Source organism: Cervus canadensis, chromosome X (genome assembly GCF_019320065.1).
Source record: "Cervus canadensis isolate Bull #8, Minnesota chromosome X, ASM1932006v1, whole genome shotgun sequence".
Classification (NCBI taxonomy): domain Eukaryota; kingdom Metazoa; phylum Chordata; class Mammalia; order Artiodactyla; family Cervidae; genus Cervus; species Cervus canadensis.
Window position 1 is genome coordinate 33,696,637 of NC_057419.1, and position 24,190 is coordinate 33,720,826.

Below are 24,190 nucleotides of genomic sequence, written 5' to 3' on the forward strand. Positions count from 1 at the left end.
TACCATAGTTCAATGGCTTTTGTCATGCATCAACATGAATCATCCATAGGTATACATGCATCCCTCCAATCCTTAAATCCCTGCCACTTTCCTCCCCACCCTATTCCTCTGTTGCCCCAGAGCAGGTTTTGGGTGCCCAGCTTCACACAACAAACTTGCATTAGTCATCCATTTTACATATGGTAATGTATATGTTTCAATGCTTTCCTCTCAAAGCACCCCACCCTTGCCTCCTCCCACTGAATCTGAAAGTCTGTTCTTTACATCTGTGTCTCCTTTGATGCCCTGCATATAGGATCATGGGTGTCATCTTTCTAAATTCCACATATATGTGTTAATATACAGAGTTCGTCTTTCTCTTTCTGAGTTGCTTCAATCTGTGTAATAGGCTCTAGGTCCATCCACCTCATTAGAACAGACTCAAAGTGTTCCTTTTTTATAGCTTAGCAATGCTCCACTGTGTGTATGTACCACAGCTTCCTTATCTATTTGTCTGCTGATGGACAACTAGGGTGCTTCCATGTCCTAGTTATTGTAAACAGTGCTGCAACAAAGATTGTGTTATATGTGTCTCTATCAATTCCGGTTTCCTCAGTGTGTATGCCCAGCAGTGGGATTGCTGGGTCATATGGCAGTTGTATTTCCAGTTTTTTGAGGAATCTCCACACTGTTTGTTCTCCATAATTCTTGTACCAGTTTGCATTCCCACAAACAGTGGAAGAGGGTTCCTTTTTCTCTACACCCTCTCCAGCATTTATTGTTTGTAGACTTTTTGATGATGGCCATTCTGACCCATGTGAGATGGTACCTCATTGTGGTTTTGATATGCTTGTCTCTAATAATGAGTGATGTTGAGCATCTTTTCATGTGTTTATTAGCCATCTCTTTGTCTTCTTTGAAGAAATGTCTGTTTAGGTCTTGCACAATTTTTGATTGGGTTCTTTGTTTTTCTGGTATTGATCTGGTATTTTAGAGATTCTTTGTCAGTTGCTCCATTTGCTATTATTTTCTCCTATTATGAGGTCTGTCTTTTCACTTTGCTTATAGTTTCCTTTGTTGTGCAAAACAATTTAAGTTTAATTTGGTTCCATTTGTTTATTTTTGTTTTTATTTCCATTACTCTGGGAGGTGGGTCATGGAGGATTTTGCTCTGGTTTATGTTGGAAAGTGTTCTGCCTATGTTTTCCTCTAAGAATTTTATAGCTTATGGTCTTACATTTAGGTCTTTAATCCATTTTGAGTTTATATTTGTGCATGGTGTTAGAAAGTGTTCTAGTTTCATTCTTTTACAAGTAGTTGACCAGTTTTCCCAGTACCATTTGCTGAAGAGACTGCCTTCTCTCCATTGTGCATGTTTGCCTCCTTTGTCAAAGATGAGGTGTCCATAGAGGTGTGGATTTATCTCTGGACTTTCTATTTTGTTTCATTGATCTATATGTCTGTCTTTGTGCCAGTACCATACTGTCTTGATGACTGTAGCTTTGTCATATAGTCTGAAGTTGGGAAGTTCAATTCTTCTTTCTCAAGATTGCTTTGGCTATTTGGGGTCTTTTATGTTTCCACAAAAACTGTGAAATTATTTGTTCTTATTCTGTGAAAAATATCATTGGTAGTTTGACAAGGATTGCATTGTATCTATAGATTGCTTTGGGTACTATACTCATTTGCACTATATTGATTCTTCCAATCCAAGAGCATGGTATATTTCTCCATATATTTATGTCATTGTTGATTTCTTTCATCAGTGTTTTATAGTTTTCTATGCAAAGGTATTTTGTTTCTTTAGGTAAATTTATCCCTAAGTATTTTATTCTTTTCATTGCAATGGTAAATGGGATTGTTTCTTTAATTTCTTTTTCTGATATTTAATTGTTAGTATATAGGAATGCAAGGGATTTCCATGTTTTAATTTTATATCCTGTGACTTTACATTACTCATTGATTAACTGTAGTGATTTTCTGGTGGCTTTTTTAGGATTTTCTATCCAGAGGATCATGTCATCTGCAAACTGTGAGAGTTTTACTTCTTTTTCAATCTAGATTCCTTTTATTTATTTTTCTTCTCATTGCTGTGGATAAGACCCCCCAAACTATGTTGAATAGTAATGGTGAGAGTGGGTATTCCTAGGTGTTTTATGAAACCAATCTATAGACTTTTAGTTTGGAAACATGAAAATATAGGACATCACTGAAAGTTTTGGAGGCACCATATTATTGTGGAAAGAGTACTAGGCCAGTACTTGGAAACTTGTAGCTTTATGAATACCACTTGTATTTCTCTCAAAATCTGGTGTCAACTTTCTAAAATTAAGTTTTTAAATATTTGCTTAAATGAATAGCAGAAATTTACAAATGCTATAGTGCTCAAGGTATGTTTCTAAGTGATGTGGGGCCAGGTCCTAAAGGAAATGTGGTTAAACAAACAAACAACAACAACAAAAACAAAAGCAAACATAATCCTTAGCTACTTAAAACTTATAATCAAAGTGAGGAATAAGGACATAAAACCAGTCACCTAAAAATATAAGGTAGTACTGATTCAAATGAATTCTTTTTAACAGCTGAGTAATATTCCTTGGTATATATATACCACAGCTTCCTTATCCATTCATGAGACAAGTGCTCTGGCCAGGTGCACTGGGAAGACCCAGAGGGATCGGGTGGAGAGGGAGGTGGGAAGGGGGATCGGGATGGGGAATACGTGTAACTCTATGGCTGATTCATATCAATGTATGACAAAACCCATTGAAATGTTGTGAAGTAATTAGCCTCCAACTAATAAAAAAAATAAATTAATTTTAAAAAAGAAAAGAATATATAAGGCAGTATATGCTTAAGAGGCAAGTGATTTTAGTACAAACTAATATCACTATAGACTCATACAGTAGGGAGGGTCCACTTAAGAGTAATAAGATCAGAAAAGGTTTTTACAAAGAAAGTTGGCCTTTCACAAACAATCAGAGGGGAGAAAGGAGGAAATTAATAGGAAGGAGGGATTTTGCACTAATACAACAATTTAAAAAAAAATAAGCATACTAAATTCAAATTATCTCTCAACTGATAAAAAAATTACTGCATATCAACATCTAAAGAGATATAGGAAATTGTCAGAATTTGAAAAGTCTGAAGAATGGTGCTTTTAAAATATTTGGTTTCTGATGTAAAAATGAAAGGGTACATCATCTTTTCTCTACTTTTCATCTCATCAATTTTGCTGTTAGAATGTAACTTATGTAGCAGTGAACTAAAATAGCCACAATTGAACTTTTATAAAATCAGATCTGATTTTTTTCTCTATTCATTAGCAATTATTTTATTCATGGAATTTTTGCAAAATTATTATAATGCAATGGAAGGGTTTTTATAACAGGGCTGGATACAAGAAATAAATATGTTTAAAATATAAAGTTATGTTTATTTTTCAAAATGTGCTTTTTCCTAACCTTTGGTCCTCTAAATTGAACTCATTAACGAGTCAGTTTATGTTTGGCCTACTGCATAATACTAGCAGGAAAAAATGGGAGGATATAGTGGCAAGAGCGAGTTTGATAACAAATAAAAGCAGATGAGTTAGGGAGGCAGAAAGAAACATTAAATGAATTAATTTAAAAAGAAAGAAGTAAGAAAAATGAAGTTAACATTACACTGAAAAGACAGAATCTTTGACAAAAGAAAATAAAGAATTAGTAGCACTTCATCATTTGTCCTTAGAGATTTTATTCACAGTGCATTGTGAAAAGAAACCAAAATATTTCTCTTGTGAAATTCTTAGTAGAACCATAATATAAATGGATTTCAAAACCATGAAATAAATAACATATTTCATTAAATATTTTAAGCTGGTAATGGCAAGTGTTTAATTCATACCACCCATCAACTGAATAACTTCTAAACTGTTAAAAGTGCTGGTTTCTAATACTGATCTAGGTAATAATGCTAGTGTTAGCAACTTTCTCTGTCTATAACCTATGTAGAACATTGGACACTTTTTGGCTAAGTCTTCCATTAAAGCATTTGAACAACCATTCTATTTAATTTTGTCTCAAGTTTTTTTTTGAAGTATAGTTGATTTACAATGTTGTGTGAATGTATTCTGTACAGCAAAGTGACTGTACAGCAAAGTATAAAATATTATTTTCCATTATAGTTTGAGACAGGATATTAAATATAGTTCCCTCTGATGGACAGTGTGATCTTGTTGCTTATCCATTCTAAACATAATGGTTTGCATTTCCTAATCCCAAGTCCCCATTTTTTTTCTTCCCTTATCCCTGCATTCGACTTGGCTGTAGGTATGTTAATTTGTATTGTCTTCTAGATTCCACATATAATTGATATTATAATGTATGTGTCATTCTCTTTGTGACTTACTTCGCTTAAGAAGCAACAGAACCAGGCATGTAACAACGGACTGGTTCATAATTGAGAAAGAGGTGCATCAAGGCTGTATATGTCACCCTGCTTACTTAACATATATGCAGAGTACATCATGTGAAATGCTGGGCTGGATGAAGCATAAGATGGAATCAAGATTGCCACAAGAAGTTTCAACAACCTCAGATATGTAGATGAAACCACCCATATGGCAGAAAGCAAAGAGGAGCTAAAGAGCCTCTTGATGATGGTGAAAGGAGAGGAGAAAAGCTCACTTAAAACTAAACATTCAAAAAACTAAGATCACAGCATCCTGTCCTATCACTTAATGTCAAATAGATGGGAAAAATGTGGAAACAGTGTCAGGTTTCATTTTCTTGGGCTCCTAAATCACTTCAGATGGTGACTGAAGCCATGAAATAAAAAGACACTTGCTCCTTGGAAGAAAAGTTATGACAAACCTAAACAGGATATTAAAAAGCAGAGACAACACTCTGCCAACAAAAGTCCATATAGTCAAAGCTCTGGTTTTTCCAATAGTCATATATGGATGTCCAGTAGTCATTGATTTCTGGTAGTCATGCATGGATGTGAGAGCTGAACCATAAAGAAGGCTGAGCGCTGAAGAATTGATGCTTTTGAATTGTGGTGTTGGAAAAGATTCTAAAGGGTCCTTGGACTGCAAGGAGATCAAACTAGTCAATCTCAAAGGAAATCAGTCTTGAATATTCATTGATGCTGAAGCTGAAATCCCAATCCTTTGGCCACCTGATGCGAAGAGCCAATCCATTGGAAAAGACCCTGATGCTGGGAAAGATTGAAGGCAGGATGAGAAGGGGATAACAGAGGCTGAGATGGTTGGCTGGCATCACCAACTCAATGGATATGAGTCTGAGCAAGCTTCGGGAGATAGTGAAAGAAAGGAAAGCCTGGCTTGCTGCAGTCCATGGGGTCACAATGAGTTGGACACAACTGAGCTACCGAATAACAACAGGCCCATCCATGTGGCTGCAATTGCATTATATCATTATTTCAGATGGACGAGTAGTACTACCTAAAATATGATATCATATGTATGCTCCATCCTAAAACTTGTTTTTAACATTGACCAACACTACATGTACATATATCCAGGCAAGTAAATATAGATCACCATTATTATTCTAAATGTTGCACAGACTACATATTATGTGCACCATAGTTAACCATAATCCACTGATAGATATTTAACTTGTTCTAAGATTTTTCACCATTCAGGCCAGTTCAGTCACTCACTCATGTCTGTCTCTTTGGGACCCCATGCATTGCAGACCTCCAGGTTTCCTTGACCATCATCAACTCCTGGAGTTTACTCAAACTCATGTCCTTTGAGGCAATGATGCCATCCAACCATCTCGTCTTATATCACTCCTCCTGCCTTCAATCTTTCTCAGCATCAGGGTCTTTTCAAATGACTCAGCTCTTCGAATCAGGTGGCCAAAGTACTGGCGTTTCAGCCTCAACATCAGTGCTTCCAATGAATAATCAGGCCTGATTTCCTTTAGGATGGACTGGTTCGATCCCCTTGCAGGCCAAGGGACTCTCAAGAGTCTTCTCCAACACCACAGTTCAAAAGCATCAATTCTTCAGTGCTCAGCTTTCTTTATAGTCCAACTCTCACATCCATACATGACAACTGGAAAAACCATAGCCTTGACTAGACGGACCTATGCTGGCAAATTAATGTCTCTGTTTTTTAATATGCAGTCTAGATTGGTCGTAACTTTTCTTCCAAGGAGCAAGAGACTTTTAATTTCATGCCTGCAGTAACCATCTGCAGTGATTTTGGAGTCCAAAAAAATAAAGTCTGCCACTGTTTCCACTCTTTCCCCATCTATTTTCCATGAAGTGATGAGACTGGATGCCATGATCATAGTTTTCTGAATATTGAGTTTTAAGCCAAAATTTTTAGGCCAAATTTGGCCTTGGAGTTCAAAATGAAGCAGGACAAAGGTTAAGAGAGTTTTGCCAATATAATGCACTGGTCATAGCAAACACCCTCTTCCAACAACACAAAAGAAGACTCTACACATGGACATCACCAGATGGCCAACACCTAAATCAGATTCATTACATTCTGTGTAGCCAATGATGGAGAAGCTCTATACAGTCAGCAAAAAGAAGACCGGGAGCTGACTGTGGCTCAGATAATGAACTCCTTGTTGCCAAATTCAGACTTAAATTGAAGAAAGTGGGGAAAGCCACTAGACCATTCAGGTATGACCTAAATTAAATCCCTTCTGATTATACAGTGTAAGTGAGAAATAGATTTAAGGGACTACTTCTGATAAACAGCGTACTTAATGAACTATAGATGTAGGTTTGTGACATTGTACAGGAGACAGAGATTAAGACCATCCCCAAGAAAAAGAAATGCAAAAAAGAAAAATGGCTGTCTGAGGAGGCCTAAAAATAGCTGCAAAAAGAAGAGAAGTGAAAAGCAAAGGAGAATTGGAAAGATATACTGATTTGAATGCAGAGTTCCAAAGAATAGCAAGGAGAGATAAGAAAGCCTTCCTCAGAAATTAATGCAAAGAAATAGAGGAAAACAAAAGAATTGGAAAGTCTAGAGATATCTTCAAGAAAATTAGAGATACCAAGGGAATATTTCATGCAAAGATGGCCTCATTAAAGGGCAGAAATTGTATGGACCAAAGAGAAGCAGAAGGTATTAAGAAGAGGTGGAAAGAATACACAGAAGAACTGTACAAAAAAGATCTTCATGACCCAAATAATCATGGTGGTGTGATCACTCACCTAGAGTCAGACATCCTGGAATGTGAAGTCAAGGGGGGCTTAGGAAGCATCACTATGAGCAAAGCTAGTGGAGGTGATGAAATTTCAGTTGAGCTATTTCAAATCCTAAAAGATGATGCTGTGAAAGTGCTGCACTCAATATGCCAGCAAATTTGGAAAACTCAGCAATGGTCTCAGGACTGGAAATATCAGTTTTCATGCCAATCCCAAAGAAAGGCAATGCCAAAGGATGCTCAAATGACCACACAACTGCATTCATCTCAACGCTAGTAAAGTAATCCTCCAAATTCTTCAAGCCAGACTTCAGCAGTATGTGAACCGTGAACTTCCAGATGTTCAAGCTGGTTTTAGAAAAGGCAGAGGAACCAGAAATCAACTTGCCAACATCCACTGGATCATTGAAAAAACAAAAGAGTTTCATAAAAACATCTATTTCTGCTCTATTGACTATGTCAAAGCCTTTGACTGTGTGGATCACAATAATCTGTGGAACATTCTGAAAGAGATGGGAATACCAGACCACCTGACCTGCCTCTTGAGAAATCTGTATGCAGGTCAGGAAGCAACAACAGTCAGAACTGGACATGGAACAACAGACTGGTTCCAAATCAGGAAAGAACTATGTCAAGGCTGTATATTGTCACCCTGCTTATTTAACTTATATGCAGAGTACATCATGAGAAACACTTGGCTTGAGGAAGCACAAGTTGGAATCAAGATTGCATGGAGAAATATCAACAACCTCAGATGTGCAGATGACACCCCTCTTATGGCAGAAAGTGAAGAAGAACTAAAGATCCTCTTGATGAAAGTGAAAGAAGAGAGTGAAAAAGTTGGCTTAAAGCTCAACATTCAGAAAACTAAGATCATGGCATCCGGTCCCGTCACTTCATGGAAAATAGATGGGGAAAGAGAGGCTGACTTTATTTTTCTGGGCTCCAAAATCACTGTGGATGGTGATTGCAGCCATGAAATTAAAATACGCTTACTCCTTGGAAGGAAAGTTATGACCAACCTAGACAGCATATTAAAAAACAGAGACATTACTTTGCCAACAAAGGTCCGTCTATCAAGGCTATGGTTTTCCCAGTAGTCATGTATTGATGTGAGAGTTGGACTATAAGGAAAGCTGAGCACAGAAGAATTGATGCTTTTGAACTGTGGCATTGGAGAAGACTCTTGAGAGTCCCTTGGACTGCAAGGAGATCCAACCGATCCATCCTAAAGGAGATCAGTCCTAAGTTTTCATTGGAAGGACTGATGCTGAAGCTGAAACTCCAACACTTTGGCCACCTGATGCCAGGTGCTGACTCATCTGAAAAAGACCCTGATGCTTGGGAAGTTTGAAGGCAAGAGGAAAAGGGGATGTTAGAACTTGAGATGGTTGGATGGCATCACTGACTCAGTGGACATGAATTTGTGTAAACTCCGACATTGTTGATGGACAAGGAGTCCTGGGGTGCTGCAGTTCATGGGGTCAAAAGAGTTGTACACGACTGAGTGACTGAACTGAACTGAACTGTAGCCAAATTTTTCACTCTCCTCTTTCACTTTCGTCAAGAGGCTCTTTAGTTCTTCTTCATTTTCTGCCATAAGGGTGGTGTCATCTGCATATCTGAGGTTATTGGTATTTCTCTTGGCAATCTTAATTCTAGCTTGTGCTTCATCCAGCCCAGTTTTCTCATGATGTACTCCGCATATAAGTTAAATAAGCAGGGTGACAATATTTACTATTACAAATATAACTATATATATTCCTCCTTATGCATATTGGTTTCTCTAAGTTAGATATTGCAATGTAGAAAGAGAAAGTTGTTGGCATTCACAACTTTTATTTATAATAAACAATGCATAACGTCCCTCCCAAGTGGTTTTGCCAATTTTTTCACTGCCCCTAGTCAGTGAATAGAGCACTTACAATCCGATACTGTCACCAATACTAGCACATAAAGTAATATCAATCATATGGGTGAAAATTACATAACTTAAGTATGTATTTTTCTAATAACTGGTGAGTTTGAGCATCTTTTTTATTTAATACTATTCATGCTTTCTATCTTTTGAAATACATTTTAATTACCTTTGTTAATTGAGCAGAGTTTTTCCTGCTCTTCTTTATTTGCATTTCCTTAATAATAACCTGTATCAATCTGTTGTTCTTATGAAACATGAAAACTAAACTGAGATATAATTAAGCAAAATGGTAACTTACTGGAAGGATATCATAGACAACAATCTACAGGAAGACTATACCTTGAAAGTAGACAAAAACCAAAGGAGTACTGGAGGTTCTGCTAGCAGTAACCAGAGCAAAATACCAGGAGCAGGACAGACTCATCCTTAACTTCCATTATTATTGCTGCAATAAACATGCACTCCAGATATCTGCATATCCTTACATCACTTACAACAGATTTAAATTCCTAAGAATGTAGGTGCAAATGGCCAAGCAAATATAACATGTCCACTTTACTTTGTGCTGTGCTGAGTCACAAAGAGGGTGATCCTTGTGTTTCAGGTTCTATACTTTCAGTCAGAACTACTGCAGTTTCAGCAGCTCATAATGACTGTCAGTTGAGTTCAGTCACTCAGTCGTATCCAACTCTTTGTGACACCATGGGCTGCAGTACACCAAGCTTCCCTGTCCATCACCAACTCCTGGAGCTTGCTCAAATTCATGTCCATTGAGTCAGTGATGCCAGCCAACCATCTCATCCTCTGTCATCCCCTTCTCATCCTGCCTTCAATCTTTCCCAGCATCAGGGTCTTTTCCAATGTCAGCTCTTCACATCAGGTGGTCAAAATATTGGAGCTTCATCTTCAGCATCAGTCTTTCAAATGAATATTCAGGATTTATTTCCTTTATGATTGACTGATTTGATCTCCTTGCTGTCCAAGGGACTCTTAATAGTCTTCTCCAACACCACAGTTCAAAAAAAGCTGTTTCTTTGTGGTCTAACTCTCACATCCATACATGAGTATTAGAAAAATCATAGCTTTGACTAGGTGGACCTTTGCCAGCAAAGCAATCTCTCTGCTTTTTAATATGCTGTCTAGGTTGGTCATAACTTTCCTTCCAAAGAGCAAGCCTCTTTTAATTTCATGACTGCAGTCACCATCTGCAGTGATTTTGGAGCCCAAGAGAAAAAAAAAAAAAAAAAAGTCTGTCACTCTTTCCGTTGTTTCCCCATCTATTTGCCATGAAGTGATGGGAGCAGATTCCATGGTCTTAGTTTGGTTTTTTTTTTTTAATGTTGAGTTTGAAGCCAGCTTTTTCACTCTCCTCTTTTACCTTATTAAGAGGATCTTTAGTTCTTTTTTGATTTATGCCATAAGGGTGGTGTCATCTGCGTATTTGAAGTTATTGATATTTCTCCCGACAATCTCAATTCCAGCTCGTGCTTCATCTAGCATGGCATTTTGCATGATGGTCTCTGCATATAATTTAAATAAGCAGAGTGAAAATATACAGCTTTGACATCCTCTTTCCCAATTTGGAACCACTCTGTTGTTCCATGTCGGGTCCTAACTGTTGCTTCTTGACCTGCATTCAGATTTCTCAGGAGGCAGGCAAGGTGGTCTGGTATTCCCATCTCTTTAAGAATTGTCCTCAGTTTGCTGTGATCCATACAATCAAAGTCTTTAGCATAGTCAATGAAGCAGAAATAGATGATTTTCTGAAATTCTCTTCCTTTTCCTTTGATCCAATGGATGTTGACAATTTGACCTCTGGTTCTTCTGCCTTTTCTAAATTCAGCTTAAGCATCTGGAATTTCTCCATTCATGTACTGTTGAAGCCTAGCTTGGGGAATTTTGAGCATTACTTTCCTAGCGTGTGAGATAAGTGCAATTGTGTGCTAGTTTGAACTTTCTTTGTCATTGCTTTTCTTTGGGATTGGAATGAAAATTGACTTTTTTAGTTCTTTGGCCATGGCCAAGTTTTCCTAATTTGCTGGCCTATTGAGTGCAGCACTTTCACAGCATCTTCTTTCAGGATTTGAAGCAACTCAGCTGGAATTCCATCACCCCCACTAGGTTTGTTCATAGTGATGCTTCCTAAGGCCCACTTGACTTTACATTCCAGTATGTCTGGCTCTAGGTGAGTGATCACACTATCGTGGTTATCTGGGTCATTATGATCTTTTTTTATATAGTTATCCTGTGTAGTCTTGCCACCTCTTCTTAATATCTTCTTCTTCTGTTAAATCCATACAGTTTCTGTCTTCTTATGTGCCCATCTTTGCATGAAATGTTCCCTTGGTATTTCTACTTTTCTTGAAGAGATCTGGTCTTTCCCATTCTATTGTTTTACTTTATTTTTTGGCTTGATCACTTAGGAAGCCTTTCTTTTCTCTCCTTGTTATTCTTTGGAACTCTGCATTCAGATGGATATATCTTTCATTTTCTATTTGCCTCTTTCTTCTCTTCATTCTCAGTTATTTATAAGAATTACTCAGAGAACCATTTTGTCTTTTTGCATTTCTTTTTCTTGAGGATGGTTTTGATCTCTGTCTCCTGTACAGTGTCAAGAACCTCCATCCATAGTTCTTCAGGCACTCTGTCTATCAGATCTAATTCCCTGAATCTATTTGTCACCTCCACTGTATAATCATAAGGGAGTTGATTCAGGTCATACCTGAATGGTCTAGTAGTTTCCCCTACTTTCTTCAATTTAAGTCTGAATTTAGCAATAAGCAGTTCGTGATCTGAGCCACAGTCAGCTCCTGGTCTTCTTTTTGCTGACTTTATAGAGCTTCTCCATCTTTGGCTGCAAAGAATATGATCAATCTGATTTCAGTGTTGACCATCTGGTGATGTCCATGTGTAGAGTCTTCTTTTGTGTTGTTGGAAGAGGGGGTTTGCTATGACCAGTGCGTTCTCTTGGCAAAACTCTGTTAGCCTTTGCCCTGTTTCATTTTGTACTCCAAGGCCAAACTTGCCAGTTCCTCCAGGTATCTCTTGACTTCCTACTTTAGTATTCCAGTGCCCTATGTTGAAAAGGACATCTTATTTTGTGTTAGTTCTAGAAGGTCTTGTAGGTTTTCATAGAACCGGTCATCTTCAGCTTCTTCAGCATTAGTGGTTGGGACATAGACCAGGATTACCATGATACTGAATGGTTTGCCTTGGAAATGAACAGAGATCATTCTGTCATTTTTGAGATTGCACTCAAGTACTGCATTTTGGACTCTTTTGTTGACTATGATGGCTACTCCATTTCTTCTAAGGGATTCTTGCCCACAGTAGCAGATATAATAAAATCTGAGTTAAATTCACCCATTCCAGTCCATTTGAGTTCACTGATTTATAAAATGTTGATGGTCATTCTTGCCATCTTCTGTTTGACTACTTCCGATTACATATTGTTTAATGTTTCCGACTAGAAATGAGAATCCTTTCAAGAAGGTAAGGCTGAAGGGAGATGTTGGGGAAAATGAATAATTCTACCAACAAAAATGATATTCTGTATAGGAGCACGTTTAATACAAATTTATATGTTAAAGTAAAAGGAAGAATATTTAAAACTTCTCTTACCTTTTTGAGAAACAAATAAACTTCATCTTTTGATTTGTTTTGCTTTTAGCTTGCAAGAAAATTTTGCATTATTTTGAGTATATGTTTATAGTTCCAAATGTCAGAAAGCCTTTAAACTTGCATTTCAAAATCAGAAGTTAGGAACTCATATAGGGCTTATCATGTTTTTATTGAGATTCCCTAAGAAAAGAGAAAAATAGTATCTTTACCTTTTATAAATAAATTATTTTAATTTTCTCAATGATTACAGCCAAAAATGCAATAAATATTCATCATATACCCTTTGTTGTACCCCCTCCAAGCCCTCTATCATAGAATTTTTATTATATCTGTATATGGTTTTAATGTTAACATTTTCAAATTTATTGATTTTTTTTCCTTTTCTTTAATTTTTTTCAAGGCTAAACCATCTGATTTTTTAAAATCTTTTAAATTGTATAATTTATTTCATATTATTATATGCTATATTTCTTAATAAATGTTACTGATAATTTGAATTATTTTGTTGATAGTGTTATAAAGAATATATATTAAAATATTTAACAATTTCTTCTTTATCTTCCTATTCTCTTTTCTTTATCCTTCTGAAGAATTTAATCCTAAAGCTTTTAGGTGGATTTGAGCATAAATAAGGTACTAGCAGAAAAGGCAGATTGGTTGCATACAAAGAGATGGATCAAATTAATAGATGTTTTAAACATAATTAAAATTGGTTTCTGGTTGTTAGAGAAAGGAGTTACAAATATGGAAGGAGATAAAACTACAATAATCCTGTGAGTTGAATTGGAATTGGAGGTATCATTTTTCAAGAAGAATGATGATACATAGATATTATGATAGATGTAAATATGCTGACATATACACACATATATTACCTAGATCTGTCCCCTGAGAGGGCCTAAATGTTATGACCTCCAAAAGCAATAAACATATCTTATAGTCAAATTTCAGTTCCTAATATCATTCTCTAACAAAAGGAACCTGAGTTCCTTAGAGAAGTGGTTAATTCCAAAATTGGAATAGGGAAATACAAGATGATCCTCTCCTGGAGCATCATGTAATGCCATAAAGCAAGAAAATGATCAAAGAAGGATGAGGACTTAACAAAGGAACAATGAAGTGAGCCTTGAGCATCTGCTACCTATATTTGAAATAATTTGAATGAATATTCATAGTAGTGGATTATAGCTTTTTAAATAAAACAGGAAACATAGGTACATACTGATATAAATAAATGGATAAAGAAATCAAAGGTTTAATAAGTAATAGAGTATTTACATATGCTCAAAATGTTTCCCCACAAAATAACTTTGTGGTTGTTAAGGTGGCACACACCACCTTTAATGACCAAGTGAACATTATCAATCATGAGACAATTTGAAATCATGTACTCCTGATGAGATGAATGCATCATGCTTTTTGCGATAGTCTGACCAAAGATGCATAAAGTGAAAGTGAAGTCGCTCAGTTGTGCCTGACTCTTCACGACCCCATGGGCTGTAGCCTACCAGGCTCCTCCGTCCATGGGATTTCCCAGGCAAGAGTATTGTAGTGGGTTGCCATTTCCTTCTACTGACTCTAATCATGTATAAATGTCAGACAAAGCCAAATCGAGGGATGTTCTACAAAAATAGCTGGTCTTGAATTTGTAAAGCATCAAGATCATAACAGTAAAGGAAGAACTGAGCAATTCTTCCAGTTTGGAAGAATTTAAAGAAACAAACTGTAAACAACACATGGGCAAAACTTGAATGGGGTCTGATAATTAGAGGGAGGTAATATATGAATTCTACTCTTCTGATTTTCACATTTCACTGCAGTTATATTAGGGTATGCTATTGTTTTTCAGAAATAAATATTTGGGGGTGATTGAGAGTTGTTCTCATTATCCAGGGGGAAATTTTCTTTATACTTAAAAGATTTCTGAAGGTTGGTATTGTTTTAGAAATTTGAATATTAGCAATATTAAACTATTATTATGGCATATGTATGTATTGACCCATCAGAATGGACACTGAATGTTAGAAACCAATTCATGCCAACAAGATATCGGTTCTGGTGAGTTCCCTAAATGCATAGTGAATTATCCCAACTTAATGAAATTGGGATAACAAATAGCCCATTTTTTTCTCAATTATGTGAGGTATCATCCTTAGCAGATACTAAATATCATATACATGGATTTATTTCTGGATTATCTGTTCTGTTCCATTAATGTATTTGTCCATTTGTACAAGTTATGTGATCTAGTTCCATGCTCTACTTACTACATCTTCACACAATATATTGCTGTCTGGTTGGACAAGTCCTCCCTCTATTCCTGCTTATCAAAATTATCTAGATTATTTTTGAATAATGACTCTTTCCTATAAATTTTGTAATCAGTGTTTTAGGTAAGTGAAAAAAATCTGCAAATACTTCTAATTAGGATTACTTTGAAAGTCATAAACATTGCATCCAAAATTAAAATTATATTATTTTCTTCCTTCCAGGTGTTTCAGGGTGAATCACCTTCTCTTCAGTTTCAAGGGGCTATTTCTACAGGCCTCTTCACTGAGTTTGGAAGTTTTGAAATTTGTAATGCTTGTCTTCCAAACTCTGATATGTGTATGTCACAATAATAGATAGATAGAATAGCCCATTCTGTGGAAGTTTGCCAATTTTCACCCAAGTCATCTTAATGCTTGCTTTAGTAGAAAGGTGGATATGTCAGCAGTGATGAGCGATTTTGTATAAGCTCACTCAACAGCTTATACCTGTTTGTTTCTCTTGAAGAGACTTAGTCACTAATCTCAAGCATACCTGAATACGCCAAAATTGCTTCCACCTCTGGGTCTTTGTGCTAGTACTCCCTTTGCCTGAAATGTTATTTTCTGCTATCATTATGGTTAGCTATTTTTTTTTTTTTTTTTGTCTTTCTGACCTTAGCTAAAATAGCACTTCTTCAAATAATATTTCCCTGAGTACTCCATTTAAAATAGCCACCCAATTATTCCCTATCACATCATCTAATTGAATTATGTGCCTAGAACCATTCATTTAACTGCCCATCTTTTCTCAACTGCAGTGTGAGATCCATGAGATCAGTCTATTATATTATTTATTGCTCAGCACTGAAAAGGAAAAAGCACGTGGTAGACATTGAACTATTATTTTTTACTTAAAAAGAGGCAGTTATATCTATATCATCTCTCTAGAGAAAGGGAAAATTGAGGGGTGTGCCTATACTTGCAAAGACTAATAAAGTTTATCTATTACCCATGAACCTTTTCTTGGTCTGAAATCTTTTCTTGATTTATTTTTTGTCTTAAAATCAAAGATAAGTGTCCTACATAAGGACCTAAAAGGAAAATAAGAAATTTCAGCACCACTCTGTTTTCACCCAGTCTCCACAGTGGCTCAGGTACTCAGGTGCTGTTCTTACCTTCCATAGATATAGACTTTGATCTCAACTATTATATTAGAAAAATAATATGATAATATAATTGTAGTTAAAATATTAATAGTTGTTAATGACTTTGAGTGTTAACTCTACCAGGGGTACTTAAATTTTAATGAGGGCTTCTTGATGACCAAATACGCATAAAGATTTTTTTTTTGTAATGGATAAAAATCCATCTATTACTTTTGTTGGGAATGTGTTACCAATTTCGATTTTCAGTCAAATCTAGTAAAGGCCTTCTGAATATCTAATTTTTTTGAAAATAATTTTTCAAGAAAAAGAAAACTACTTAGAGGCTAATATAGATTGAATAACCCACCCCAAATTGTTATGTTTGTCCCCAAAACTTTTATAGTCAATTAATATTAACAGCCCTGTTAATTGGCAGCCCTAATGATCTCTGAACCAACTTCAGGGTCATTCTTACATTGTCTTATACAATGAGAAAACTGACCCATACTAATCTCCTTATCAAACAGTTGCTTGGCTGTACACTTTGTGTTGTCTACTGAACAGGCTTTCTCATTTTTTGCAATATGGATAGCCTTAGAAACTTCTAAATCTTTGGGTTTTGCTTCCTTTATGCTTAGCAATTCCATCTTGAAGTCATTTCTCTCTTCTTGATTTCAAACAGTCTGGAAGAGCCAAGCTATATCTTCAGTACTTTACATAGAAATAGATTCAGCTAAATATGCAATTTCATCACTCAAACGTTCTACCTTCCACAAAACACTAAAACATGAACACAATTCAACCAAGTTCTTTGCCACTTTATGACAGGATTGCCATTCCTCCAGTGTCCAATAACATGTTCTTCATTTCTGTCTGAAACCTCACCAGAATTGTCGTTGCCATTCATATTTCTGCCAACATTCTATTCAGGATTATTTAGGTATTCTCCAGGAAGACTGAGTCGTTTTCTACAGTTCTTTCACCAGAATTTGATCTTTCACCAGAATTGCCCAGTTCCAAAGTTACTTCGACATCTTAAAATATTTGTTACAGCAGCAGCCCCCTTCTCAGCATCAATTTTTGTCTTATCAGTTTGGGTTGTTGTAGCAAAAATATCATAGACTGAGTGGTAATTAAAAAACAAACATTTATTTCTCACAATTATAGAGGCTGAGAAAGTCAAGATCAAGTTGCCAGCAGAGGCTATGTCTGGTGATAGCCCAGTTACTCGTTCATAAACAGTTGTCTTTTCACTGTGTCTTCTTCACATGTTGAAAGGGGCAAGGTAGCTCAGTGCGGTTTCTTTTATAAAGGCACTTAGCTTATTCATGAAGACTCCATTCTCATGAACTAATTCCCTCTCAGAGGCTCCATATCCAAATATCATCACAATGGAGATAAGGTTTCAACATATGAACTTTGAGGGAGACACAAATATTAAGCTTCTGTATCTATGGCAGCTTCTGTATCTTATTTTGTAAAATAAGTTAGGTAAAACGATTTCCAACATTCTTTCCAGAAAAAAAAAAAATGTTTCTTTGACTCTGTACTCATTTCCTAAGTTTGGAAGAACATAGACCTTATTGGGAGAGACATACTTTTTGTCTCAGCAAATGTGAAGAAGCTAATCACTTAGGTATTGATTTTAATCCAGATTTTCTACCTTATATTTGAAGTTTTGACTCTTTCATTTGAAATCTCTTATTTGTATCCCAGAGCTAGGAGTTGTTTTCTAGGTAATTTATTTTTGACTTGTTTTCATCATCTTGATTCTAATCATCTTATTTGAATTTTCCCCAATATTTGTGGTCTATAAAATGACAAATTCAATTTTATGGGATCAGCAACTTAAGGACTTAAGGGACTAATCTGTAGAGGACAATTATTTTCATTCCTACTAATTAGATATCATAATCATAATATTTAGACCATATCATGGTCATACAAGCCTCATTCTTTATTTTGACTTCCAATCAAGGTTTGGTTATTCTATCCTAATGTAGTTACAGATAGAAAAATGTTAAATTTTAAATATTTGGTGGAGATACCTGTTGCTAAAAGATAATTGAGGCTGTTAAAACCAAATGTCTTTACTTCTAGTACTGCATTTACTGTAAAAAAAATAGTAACAATATAAATTCTGAATTAGGAAACTATCAGAACACCTCTTTCTATATCCACAAATGAAAATTTTCAGAATTAATTGTTTGCTTCAAATGAATTTCACAAGATATTATTTTGTTCCTGTTTGATGAAGAAAAATTTATATTATAGAAACTCATTGCTATTTCTTTCTTCACCATCATTGGGAAACTTAATTTTTATCACTATTATGCAGCTGTTCTCCAGGCAGTTTTGATTATGTTCATGACTATGTCACCACTAAATCCTTGGATGAATGAATATGTTAATACTGTTGTTTGACCTAATATTGAAGAAAGCAATAGAAATTTGAAAGCATTAGAAATTCTATCACTTTAAAAAAAAACTGATCTAAATATAGTTTAGGCATAGAAGGAAGAAAGAAAATATAAGATATTAAACTTCAGCTTGACAATTTTAAGTCTAAATCACATCCCATTAAACTTGTGGCATGAGGTTCAAGATTGCTCAAATAGTTATGGTAGTATCTTTTTGGAGTCACACTGTATTAGGATTCCACAAACTTAGGTTTTATTCCTAGTTACTTCACTAGGTTGAATTTAGTAATACCTCATAAGCCAAACCTCATTTTCTTCGGTCTAATGGGTATATTAATACCTTTCCCTCATAACCCATATGTTTAGGAAGACTAAATGAGAAAATATATACAATAAAAAGTTCTTTAAGTTTATCCTAATCAGAGATCATTGAGATTCTTATATATGTAAATTAATGTGCTTCACCAATTTTTAAAGGTTTTAACCATTATTTATTCAATTATTTTCCATTTCCTATTTTCTTCTCCTGGGACTTCAACTGTGTATGGTGATGCTCTCTCTCTCTCTTTTTTTTAAAATTTATTTTAATTGGAGGCTAATTACTTTACAATATTGTGGTTATTTTTGCCATACATTCACATGAATCAGCCATGAGTGTACATGTGTTCCCCATTCTGACCCTTCCTCCCACCTCCCTCCCGGACATCCCATCCCTCAGGGTCATCCCAGTGCACCAGCCCTGAGCACCCTGTCTCATGCATTAAACCTGGACTGGCAATCTATTTCATGTATGATAATATACATGTTTCAATGCTATTCTCTCAAATCATCCCACCTTCACCTTCTCCCACAGAGTCCAAAAGTCTGTTCTTTACATCTGTGTCTCTCTTGCCATCTCGTATATAAGGTCATTGTTACCATCTTTCTAAATTACATATATATATATATATATGTGTGTTAATATACTGTATTTGTGTTTTTCTTTCTGACTTACTTTGCTCTGTATAATAGGCTCCAGGTTCATCCACCTCATTAGAACTGATTCAAATGCATTCTTTTTAATAGCTGAGTAATATTTCATTGTGTATATGTACCACAGCTTTCTTATCCATTCTTCTGCCGATGGACATCTAGGTTGTTTCCATGGACTGGCTATTATAAACAGTCCTGCGATGAACATTGGGGTACATGTATCTCTTTCAATTCTGGTTTCCTTGGTGTGTATGCCCAGCAGTGGGATTACTGGGTCGTATGGCAGTTCTATTTCGTTTTTTAAGGAATCTCCACATTGTTCTCCATAGTGGCTGAACTAGTTTGCATTCCCACCAACACTGTAAGAGGGTTCCTTTTTCTCCACACCCTCTCCAGCATTTATTGTTTGTAGACGTTTGGATACCAGCCATTCTGACTGGAGTGACGTGGTACCTCATTGTGGTTTTGATTTGCATTTCTCTGATAATGAGTGATGTTGAGCATCTTCTCATGTATTTGTTAGCCATCTGTATGTCTTCTTTGGAGAAATGTCTGTTTAGTTCTGTGGCTCATTTTTTTATTGGGCCATTTATTTTTCTGGAATTGAGCTGCAGGAGTTGCTTGCATATTTTTGAGATTAATTATTTGTCAGTTGCTTTATTTGCTAGTATTTTCTCCCATTCTGAAGGCTGTCTTTTCACCTTGCTTATAGTCTCCTTAATTGTGCAAAAGCTTTTAAGTTTAATTAGATCCCATTTGTTTATTTTTGCTTTTATTTCCAATATTCTGGAAGGTGGGTCATAGAGGATCCTGCTGTGATTTATGTTGGAGAGTGTCTTGCCTATGTTTTCCTCTAAGAGTTTTATAGTTTCTGGTCTTACATTTAGATCTTTAATCCATTTTGAATTTATTTTTGTGTATGTTGTTAGAAAGTGTTCCAGTTTCATTCTTTTTTTTTTTTTTTCAGTTTCATTCTTTTACAAGTGGTTGACCAGTTTTCCCAGCACCACTTGTTAAAGAGATTGTCTTTTCTCCATAAAGGAGGCAAGGATATACAATGGTGATACTCTTGATGGTATCCTGCAGGTTTTGTCATTTTTGTTCATTTTTTATTCTTCAGACAGGATAATCTCAATTAGCCAGTTGTTGAGTTTGATGACTTTTCTGTCTGCTCAAATCTGCTGATGAAGGCATTGTATATTAAACTTCAGAAATTATGCTTGGTTTCTTTATTAATTTATACTCCTTTATCAATGTTCTGTATCTGGTGGGACATTGTTATATTTTCTTGCAGTTCTTCAGCCATGTTTTCTTTCACTCATTTGAAAATACTCACAGTAATTAATTTAAAGTCTTCTTATTGTACATCCAATATCAAGACTTCCTCAGGAATAAGTTTTATTTTTTACTTTCCCCCATATATGGGTCATACTCTGTTATTTCTTTGTATATCTCATATAATTTTAAACTAGATATGTCAATTAATATATGCGATAACTCGGCAAATAAGATTCCCCCTCATCCTCCAGGTTTGTCATTGTTTGCTTTTTTTTGTAATTTTTGCTTGTTTGTTTAGTGAATTTTCTGAACTAATTAGATAAACTCTGCATTCTCTGTCATATTTGGCAACTAAAGTCTCTGTTCCCTTAGCTTAGGGTCAACTAATGATTGGTGAGATATTTTCCACTGAGTGGTCTGAAACCAATAAATACTCCAGTCTTTGCTAATAGGCTCTGTGTAATTGTTAGGACATGCAGACAACCTTCTGTTGAACAGTTCACAATTCTACCTTAGCCTTTACTTCCTGCTTGCATAGCGCTTCAAGGTCTGCCAGGAGAGAGAGCTTAGGGCCTACTCAGATCTTTCTAGACCATGGACAAAGCCTTACACATTCATGTGGACTTCTAGACCCTCAAGACTGTTAATATTAATGGACATCTCATCCTGAGCTTTTCCTTTTAACGTTTTGATGTGTCTATTGTCTGTCTTTTTCAAACACTTCAGGCAACTGTGATGTTAAGATGTCCAGTAAATTCCCTTACAGAGAGACTTTTAGTACTGTATCACTGGATGAATTATAGTAAGATCATATATATTAATTATTTTAAAAATCTTTTTGAAAGGGAACCACCAGGTAGGTCAAATAATGACTATTCTTTGAGAATTATGCTTTAGAAAAATTCCAACTCCATTTTGCTCTCTTCAATACTGGGAATGTGAGTTGATTTCTTTCAAAGCTACCACAGAGATGGTAAATGCGGGAAGGGGCTAGAATAAATTTAAATACTACAAAACTCACTATTCTTATTGAGATTCATACACACTTTTTTTTTTTCTTTTACTAAATGTTTCCAAGATTGCTGCAAGTCTTTGGCTAATTCCAGAGTTCTGAAAATGTTGATTATAATAATCTGTCCCTCTTTTTATTGCTTTTAAGAAGTGATGAATATTTGGAATTTACCTTACACCTCTTTGGGCTTTCTCAATGTCTTAATGGTAAAGAATCCTTCTGCAATGCAGGAGATGAAGGTTTGAAGATCCCCTGGAAGAGGAAATAGCAGTCCACTAAAGTATTCTTGTCTGGAAAATCCCATGGACAGAGGAGCCTGGCAGGCTGCAGTCCATGGTCTCAAAAGACTCTGACACAATTGAATAAGAGAACGAGTCGAGCAAGTTACACCTTATTTTTGCTGATGTCACTCCTACTTTTATTCTTTCTTGTGTCATATTTTCCTTTTGACTAAATTACTCTTTGGTTATCTATAGTTTAAGCTATTCATTGCATTTTTATTTGGTTAATATAATTTTCAGTTCTAGAATCTCCAGATTGTTTTTTTCAAATCTGCAGTCATTTTAATACTTTTTAGTTCCTTACTAAAATTTTAAATTTTATCCCCATGCATATGGAAAGTGTCTGGTAATTTTACTGTGGGTACCTGTGGGTCTGGTCTATTAACTGGTATCTGTAATGATGCTCATCTTTAGGGTAGACATATATTCTTTAGTACCTTGAAACTAACAATCTAGGATCAATTTCAGATTTTAAAACTTGAGATTTTCTGGGCCATCAAAATAATGTGAAGTTAGGCAACAGTCCATGTGAGTTCTGGATTACTTCAGATTTGTCCTTGCTTCTCGGGTGCAGTTCTTCAGTCTCCCAATACTAATTGAAGAGTGATTTACTAGGGTCTCAAGCCCTGGCAAAATCTGAGTTCAAAATTTTGTCTCACCACCCCTGTGAGGTTGTCCAAAGCTCTATTCAGACTTTAAGATGCCTCACCAGGATCAGCAGAAGGAACACTAAGAGCCAGGCTGACTTCTCCGACTCTCTTCTTCTCAAATCCCTTGGCCAGGGTAGTTTTGATCTTGTGTGTTGATCCATTTATGGATATGATGCTTTAACTGAAGACACTGCTCTGTTTGGTTCTTATATTTAAGAATTTCAATTATCATATTTTAGCTAATCAGAACCAGTCCTACAACAGCATCGTTTATATTTCAGTTACCACAGTTTATTAAATGTGAGTACTTGCTTGAAGTACAAACTTTAATACCAGCTCTTCATTCCACAAATCATTATATAAAAACAGACTCACCTTATGATCAATGAACAATCATGTAGTTTCCTTAACCATCTATGAAGAACTGGTCATTGTGCACATGTTATTCAGTTCTTACACAGACAGAAAATCATGTAGTTTTGCTCCCTTCTTGTCTCTCAGAGATAACTCGTATGATCCATTTACAGCAATGGATAATTGAGAGTGGAAACTGGCCAACAAAGATGAAAGTGCAGCAGAGGAATAAATAGTGATACCACTGCAAGTAAAATTTCAATCAAATACAGTTGGAGCTATAAAAGAAAGAGTTAACAATGAGAATATTGACAATACCAGCACTGAAAAAACCTAGAGCCAGAGAAACTTAGCAAATGCAAATTATACACATAAATAAGGAAAGTGATTTGGGTAAAAACGATGAATATATCCCAGAGAAAGTAATGTTGACAGATATTCCATATTAAAGGAACTTTGGGAGATATTTCTCAACACTGAATATACAAAAGGTAAAATGTTGGAAATGGATTTAAACTTAGAAATGAATGTGACAATTCTCCAAGGCAGAAAAGGTATTTCCTCCAAATCATAAGTTATATGTCTAGAAGAAGATGAACATTATTGAAATCACTCAAAATATTATTTTCACAAAGAAGTAAAAAACTTAAATTTGGCAATATTTAAAATGCTGCACTAAATAAATATTAGTTTTACTATTCTTTTTTGTTTTCCTATTCATTTGTAACCAAAAGTAAGACAGTTTTTAATACCTTGACCAAAAATGTTTAAAGTTTACAGAAGAATGATGATTTTTCCTATTGATTATTAAGATTGGCATGGATTCATCTTATAGGACCACTTTTATGATCTTACACCACCACGCAATGTAAAGACTGTTTGTATTTTGTTTAGTCTTTCAGTTATCTTCAGCAAATGGTTTGGTATAAATTAGACTGCATCACCCTGTATAATTTTCAAAGGATTTGTTCATACAGAATCATATTTAATATCAACATTAGCTCTGTGAGATACAGTGGGTAGGTTTTATTATGTTCTGTATTTTATAAATGAAGAAACTGATATTGAAAGACAATTCATGGCCCAGAGTTAAATAGCTAATTAAGTGTGAAACTAAGATTCAA

The 24,190-nt window shown here is 35.5% G+C and overlaps 1 long non-coding RNA gene across 1 annotated transcript; it reads right to left on the minus strand.

Moving 5' to 3' along the window:
• Positions 1 to 319: 319 nt before the first annotated feature.
• On the minus strand, positions 320 to 19,649 carry LOC122435811. Its single transcript, XR_006267705.1, has 2 exons — positions 19,548 to 19,649; positions 320 to 405 (listed from the first exon to the last, which is right to left on the minus strand). It is a non-coding gene; the product is annotated as an uncharacterized LOC122435811 (long non-coding RNA).
• Between the last annotated feature and the right edge of the window lie 4,541 nt (positions 19,650 to 24,190).